Genomic DNA, 8,409 nt, shown 5'->3' on the forward strand with positions numbered 1-8,409 from the left:
TATGTGACTTGTGCAAGATCACTAAGATAATACATGGTAAAACTAAGCATTCAAATCTAGACAGTACGCCTCTAGTCTCCACTGAGCTATACTGGGATGCATCATTCTCTCTGTTTCTTGCCCTTTCATTCAGAGAATCCATGATCTTTGGCAATGATTCATTGCTTTCTTTATAAAACTTATCAATATGTACTAGGTGAGAATATACAAAGTGGTATATCTGTCTGTTAAATAACTGCTTTTTAAAAAATTTGTTTTAAGTGAAATGTCCTGTGATAAAATTAGAAGTACATTCAGTGTGGTGGAGAAAGAACACTGGATTTGGAATTAATGACATTAAATCAGCCAGGTACAGTGTCTCATGTCTGTAATTCCAGCACTTTGGGAGGCCGAGGTAGGAGGATTAATTGAGCCCAGGAGTTCTAGAGCAGCCTGGGCAGCATAGTGAGACCCCATCTCTACAAAAAGTTTAAAAATTAGGTGGGTGTGGTGACACACAACTGTAGTCCCAGCTACTCAGGAAGATGAGGTGGGAAGGTCATGTGAGCCCAGGAGATCGAGGCTGCAGTGAGCTGTGATCACACCACTACACTCTAGCCTGGGCAACAGAGTGAGACCCTTTCTCAAAAAAAAAAAAAAAGAAATCTATCTGAAATTTATAATATGAAGAACACTAAAATTTTAATGGCAATTACAATTTTTATTCATGTAGTACTTTGTAGTTTAGATAATCAAAAGATTTTTGTATGACTCTTGGCTTTATGTAGAAGGGATATTTTGATGACACTTTGATTACATAAATATGTATATAAGTCATAAATAGATAGCTTTATAATTTATATACTATTTGATAAGAAATACATTATTTGACCATTGTATAGCACAAATCTCTAAAATTGAGAGGATATGGGTTAATATTATCTCCACTTAACAGTTAAGAAAAGTCAGGCCAAGCAAATTATTAGTAATAACAGTTTTACAGCCAGACCAAAACCAAGTTACTTTGATTAAGTGAACAATGAACTAAATGCTAACACAAACTAGGAACAGTAGCAAAATAACAATAATGTCATGCTAGCAGAAAAATCCTCCCAAAGGGCATTTATGGCTTGAGGGTTTCAGTGGCAGTATCTATGTCAACAGGAAGATGTTCTGGATTCTCAGAGAACATATAAGGAAGCGTTACCTGCGTGACAGCATTACCATGGTCCCAGGATGTACAGTTTGAGAATCTGGATTTACCCACATTACCCAAGGTATTCAGTCTTATGGACACTGGCTCATCCCCACTGGACTCACAAGAGCCAATTTAAACAAAACAGAGTTCAAGTGTGGTAATTCCAAAAGAAATCTTGCTTTCAAGTGACTTAAATTTTTAAGACTGTTCATCAGGATAATTTCCAGAGTCAGGATGCAGTGGAAACTGACTTAATATCTGGAACATGTGTGGTGAAGCTGTGATCAGAGTGGTGGAAACATTTCAAATAAGTCGATAAATTTTCCATTTTAAAAATGAACCCTTGATTTAAGAATATAACAAATGAAGCAAAACTACTCTTAGTCTCTTCATATCCCATCCCATAACTCCCCTTCTCATTACAGCCTCTGACAGGGCTTCAAGAACTCAAAGCTTAAGATTTGAAGCACTCATCTAAGCTCTAGAGAATTCTGAAGAACCTCTGCCTTAAAACAGACAGATCTGTAGTGAAAGGTGGTAGGTAGCCAAACTCTCCCAGATTCCTCATCTCTTTACTTGAGGAATTCGTTGGATAAAACTCTGGCAAACTTGGTCAGTCTGATTCTTTTCTTCGCTCTTTTTTCTGACCATTCTCATCAGTTAACACATTCCTTCTCCTGGGATCTTTACACCTTTGATTGGGTAATAGGCAGGCTTACTTTTCCCTCTGGGCCTGAGAGGCTTTCTATTACCTTAGGGTAATTTTTACCCATACCTTGTGTCTTCTACTCTGTACTGATTTTATTAAACTTATTTTCAGAATTTTGCTGATACCTCACAGGGTCTCTTCATTTATACTCCCTGCACTTGACTCTCATAGTATCAGGAAGTTCAGTTAATCTCGTCAAATGAGGAAAAAGGCTATAGTTATTATAATATTATTCATGTGTTCTGTTGCAGTGGGTGCCAAAGTTTAATTTTAGTTTGCTCAGTTTCCTTGTAATTTCTTGACCACATGCCTACATAGTGTGTGTATGTTGGAGGAATTTGAATGTGATCAATTTTGCAGCCTTTAACTACCTAGCTGTAGGGAGTTCTCTATCTCTCATTGTCCCTTCCATCTCACAAACATTGTAGTGGATTGTATGTCTTTTTCTTGATGACCGCTTTTGAGGATAATATCAGATGAAATATTTTGATAAGAGTCCCAGCTCATTACAAATTGCAAATTATAGTTTGACCTTAGTGTACCACTAATGCTCATGATTAACTTTGTGTTTGAACTTTGCCTGACATTTAAATATCATATTAATCATGTTTTAGCAGTGAAGGATTTTGACAGATTATGAATAGTGAGATTCTAGTAAATATTTCTTTAATTGATTCATGTAAGGTGTAATGAACTGTTTTCCAAATTTCATATTAGTCATCATAGAAATACTTAGTTAAAATGAAACCAGATCTCTTTTGATATGAAAACAGCTGATTTTAACTTGCCCTCTCAAAGTTTTAAAAATATCTTCAAAACTAATCTGTTCAAACATTTATGTGTGAACATATTATATTTATTTAATAATTTTGTGTTTTTATCACACTTTCATACATGATTGAATACAATAATGTAGGTATTAAAATATGTAAGTTGAAGTTATGCTTCAGTAGATTTTATTTATATTGGGACCCTCATAGAAGATTAGCTTAAAGAAAGATGTTTGTAATAATTAAACATTACGTTATTATTATTTTTTTTAATTATTATTATTTTTTTTTTGAGACGGAGTCTCGCTCTGTCACCCAGACTGGAGTGCAGTGGCCGGATCTCAGCTCACTGCAAGCTCCGCCTCCCAGGTTTACGCCATTCTCCTGCCTCAACCCCCGAGTAGCTGGGACTACAGGCACCCGCCACCTAGCCCGGCTAGTTTTTTTTATTTTTTAGTAGAGACGGGGTTTCACTGTGTTAACCAGGATGGTCTCGATCTCCTGACCTCATGATCCGCCCGTCTCGGCCTCCCAAAGTGCTGGGATTACAGGCTTGAGCCACCGCGCCCGGCAACATTATGTTATTTTATAAGAGTAAAATAATGTTTTAAAAGTACAATAACAACAGACACGTGTTTTAACACCTGTATAGGAGGTTTAAAAATGATGTTTTCTCAAATCCTGTGTGGCACTAAAGCCCTTACACCAGGATTCTACATGCAGAGGTTTACCTGTGTTCCATTGATAATGTCGTGTCTACATGTTACCAAAAACTTGACACATGTGGATGAATTGGCCAGTCAATATCATTGTTTGCATAGAGCATCCATGTGCAGTTTTGGTTCAGTGCTCTTGCTGCTAACTGTGGCTTTTCTAGCTCTTTTATTATCATTCTGGTACATTTGCAAAACAAACAAGAATGTCAAAATATTGGTGAGAATTTCCATATTTTCAGCCTACCACAGGGAATCATCTGTTTTTGTTTGTTTGTCAGAGGAGTCTGACTCTGTTGCCCAGGCTGGAGGGCAGTGGTACTATCTCAGCTCACTGCAACCTCCACCTCCCAGGTTCAAGTGATTCTTCTTCCTCAGCCTCCCCTGTAGCTGGGATTATAGGCGTCCACCACCATGCCAGGCTAATTTTTGTAGTTTTAATAGAGATGACTTTTCACTGTGTTGGCCAGGTTGGTCTCGAGCTCCTGAACTCAAGTGATCTGCCTGCCTTGGTCTCCCAAAGCCCTGGGATTATAGGCGTGAGCCACTGTGCCTCTTCCATCCATCTGTTGTTTTTAATGTGCAAAATAAAAAATAAGTTATAAATGCTATATGAGAAAAGATATTTTCAAAATGAAGCCCTCCCCCCCGCACCACCACCCAGATATACTATCACCTTATTGCCATTTCTATTACATCACATTATCTTCTGCTGAAGATCCTTTGACATTTGTAGCTGTGAAAGCAAGGGGTGTTATCATGTCTAAGTTGAGGGTAAATATAGAAGATTATCAAGAACTTTTAGTTAAAAGATAGTATACTTGGAGTTTGTGCTTACCTTGCATCCCTCGTGAGATATTTTAAATGGATAAATCTTTAACAGAGGAGAGAAATTCTGGGCTGATAGTCAGCAAGATCCATAGAGGTTTGAGTAAGAAATGTGGATGTAAACAGGGATTAATTGAGAGTACCTCCATTCCTCTCCCCAATTTCTGTTCCCAGAATAGAGTTATCTGACAGATGCCTAGGAAAACAACAACAAATAACAACAACAAACACAACAACAAAATGGCTCTTCCATACAAAAACAGAATGGATCCACTTGGGAAAACTAAGGCTTTTAGTGTGGATATTGATATTCCAGAGAAAAGGGAGTAGAGCTCTTCTTACTCTGCCAATTGAGGGAGTTTCTTGCTCTCTCATCTTAACTTGCAAAGTTTCATCCTTCACCTTTGATTCCCTCCACCGTGCTTTAGTATCTCGCATAAATATCCCAGTCAAAATTCCCACTCAAGGAAAAGACTTGGTGAGGAATAAGTCCTTCCTACCCAGCAGCAGAGGAAGCCCACAACAGCAACCCTACCCTCCTTTTGTGACTATGAATGGACCACCAGTGATTGCCAGGTCTATGGGGAGACCCAGTAACAAGAAAGTTAAAAGATCAAATAAACAAAGAAGAAACCTGATCCCAGCAGAAAGAGTAACTATTCAGGGAACATAGTATCTTGGTTTTTTTATTCATCAAAAATATTTAGAAGTGTTTGAGAACATATTGTATCCATAAAACAAGAATTAGGAAAACTATGATAAAGGAACCATTAGTGAGCTAGAGAGTATTACTAGAGAATACAAATATGATTGTTGAAATTAAATCAGTAATACTAAAAAGACAACATTGAGAAAATCTTGCAGAAATTAGAGCAAGAAGACAAATAGAAAAAAATACAGGGGAGAAAAGCTATAAGGAAGAGATGCCAATAAAAGAGGTACAATCCAGGAATCTCAAAAAAAAAAAAAAAATGAACAAAGAAATAACAAGAAAATAGAAGCAGACCATATCCAGACCTGAAGAAGGATATTTGTCATTTGATGGTTCCCATAAAATAATCTAAACCCAGACACATATTTAATTTTTAGAACACCAAGGATAAAGATGAAATTATAAAAGCTTCAAGAGAAGAAAAAAATGTCTTAACAAAAGAACAAAGATCTGATTTACATGGGGGCAGCACAGGGCACCAAAAGAGCATTATTTTTGAGGTTATGAGAGAAAATCTCTTTTCCAACTTAAAATGGTATCTTTGCCTCCATTATGTAATAGCAGACTGAAGACATTTTCAAATATGGAAGAATTCAGAATATTTCTCTCCTAATCCACCACCAAATTGTGTGGTGGAATGAAGATTGCTGTAAGTTAGTTACCATTCCTCCCATTGAGAGCTGTGGTCCTATATCCTCTCCCCTTGAATCTGAGTGGGCTGTACAACTGCTTTCACCAGTTGTGTACAGTGAAATTACATTGTGCCCATTTTCTAGCCCAGGCTTTAAGAAACTATCATCATTTATTTCCTATCACTTGGAACATTCCTTCCTTGAATTGGCTCCATTTGGCACTCTAGTTGACAATCCCAGTTGAGTCGAACTTTCCAGTCATTCCCTCCAAGAGGATGTGAGTGATGCCATCTTTGAATCCACAAAATTTTCCTAAGAAACAATTTAACCATACAAAATTCAAAAGAGCAGAGTACATATTGCCAACTTAGCAAACTTTTATTCACTTAAAGTGTTTACTGATTTACAGTGATTAATTGATAGTTGCTAGAACGAGAGAGGCATTCAATTTCATAGCAAGAGAATCATGTGCCTTGTGCTAGAAAACTCTGTCTTCTCTTCATTCCGGTAACAACCCCAACCTCGGAGAGCAAGTATGGTCCTCATTACAGGGAAACACAAGCCTCTTTGGAGGCACATTGTAGGTTATAATGACTATGATAGAAATTTTAGAAAACAGAAAGTAAGAATAGAAAGGCCACTTGGATTACCCTGTCATAACCCTAAATTACTAGATTTTAAAATTCATGCTTTTTGTAGGCATTGGGAACTACTGGGTTTGGGAAGTAGAAGTAAAGACCCCTTTCAGGTCATATTGGAACAGGGCAAAAGCCTAGTGATCTGGGAACCATCCAGCCAGATATCCTGAGAAAGGTCAGTTTGGGCATGAGATATATTGTCAACTGTATTGATTCCCTAGTAAGAATAATGATACATTATGGAAGGAAAGAGTCCACATAAACCGTAGGCAGATATGGGAAGGGAAAGCAAAGGTTTAAGTACAATGAAGCTTCCATGTTCTATTTCTATAGCATCTCAGAAACTAGTTTTATTCTCAGCATCCTGTATTAGAAGAACTTGGCAAGTTCTGAATTTTCCACATATATATTTTTTATTTCCTGAATTCTTCATACTGATCATTATTTATAATCACTAATAAGACAAGCTGCAGACTGGGAGAAAGTATTTGCAAACCACATATCTGAGGAAGAATTTGTGTCTAGAATATATAAAGAACTCTCAAAACTCAGCAGTAAAGAAGCAAACAGTTAGAAAATAGGCAAAAGACAGGAACAGAAAAAAAAATCACTGAAAAGTATATGCAGATGGCAAATAAGCACATGAAAAGATGTTAAATATCATTAGTCATTAAGAAAATGCAAATTCAAAACAATGAGATATCACTACACAGCTATCAGAAACTAAAATACACAGCTATTAGAATACTAAAATAAATAATAGTGACAACACCAAATGCTTGCGAGGATTTAAGAGACTGGATTATCCCCTGGTGGGGATTGTAAATGGTACTGCTGCTCTGGAAAACAATTTGACAATTTCTTATGAAACTAAACTTACACCTACCATATGACCCAGCAATTATCACTTGGACATTTATCCCAGAGAAATGGAAACTTACATTGATACAAACACCTGAATATTAATGTCTATAGGATCTTTATGTGTAATAGCCTAAAACTGGAAACAATCCAAATATCCTTCAACAGGTGAGTGGTTAAACATATTCTGGTACATCCATACCATGAAATATAACTCAGCAATAAAAAGGAATGAACTATTGACACATGCAACAACCTGGATGGCTCTTAAAGGGATCCTGCTGAGTAAAAATTTTTTGTAAATACATTTCATATGATGTCACATTCTTGAAATGACAACATTATAGAGATAGAGAACAGATTAGTGGTTGCCAAGGTTAATGGAGGTGGGGGAGAGGGAAGGAAGTGGGTGTGGCTATTAAAGGATAACATGTATGCCTTTTGTGATTGACTCTGGTGGTACATGAATCTACATGTGTAATAAAATTGCACATTAGTGGTACATGAATCTACATGTGTAATAAAATTGCATAGAACTCAGCATACACACCAGTGCATACATACACACACACACTCACAAATAAGTTCATGTAAACCTGGTATAATCTGAATAAGTTCAGTGGATCTTATCAGTGTCAGTATTCTGGGTGTGATGTTGTACTACAGCTAGGCAAGAGGTCACCATTGAGGGAACCTGAATGAAGGGTATATGGAATCTCTGTATCATTTCTTACAATTGCATGTGAATTTACAGTCTTAAAATAAAAAAGTTGAAAAAAAAATAAGAAAAAGGCCTATGTATTTTTGTAGCCCACTCAGAAAAAAAAAAGTGGGATTTTAAATATCCTATTCTATCAGGAGGGACTGCTAATCTGGTTCTGTCTCATATGGTCCCTGAGTCAATGATCACAAGGCAGGGTCTACCCAGCCCAGATGTTATTTCTCAGCAGTGACGATAAACCTAACATTTCTTAAGCCTTGCTGCATGTCATCCTACAACTTCTTCATTGGAATGATGGCTTCCGCTGTTCTGTACTGCCTGACGTAAGCATATACCTACAGCTTCGTTTTATGCCAACCCCCCCTCTCATTCTCTCTGCTCCCGCCACAGTTGCCTTCTTTCATCTCCTGAAATGTGTTGTAGTTTTTCCCTCCACAGGCCACTTTCCCATTTGCCTACAGCACTTTTTGCTGTTTAAGCCTTCTTATTCTTCATATCTTAGTTATAATATCATTTCTGCAGAGAAGACTTCCCTGATTTTCCAAACTAGGTCAGATGCCCTGTAACACACTCCAGTGGTATTTTGACTTGTCATAGCACTTATGGGTGCAATTGCATACTTGTCTGTGTTGTCATTTGATCTTAAAT

This window comes from Colobus angolensis, unplaced genomic scaffold (genome assembly GCF_000951035.1).
Source record: "Colobus angolensis palliatus isolate OR3802 unplaced genomic scaffold, Cang.pa_1.0 Scaffold275, whole genome shotgun sequence".
NCBI classification, from domain to species: domain Eukaryota; kingdom Metazoa; phylum Chordata; class Mammalia; order Primates; family Cercopithecidae; genus Colobus; species Colobus angolensis.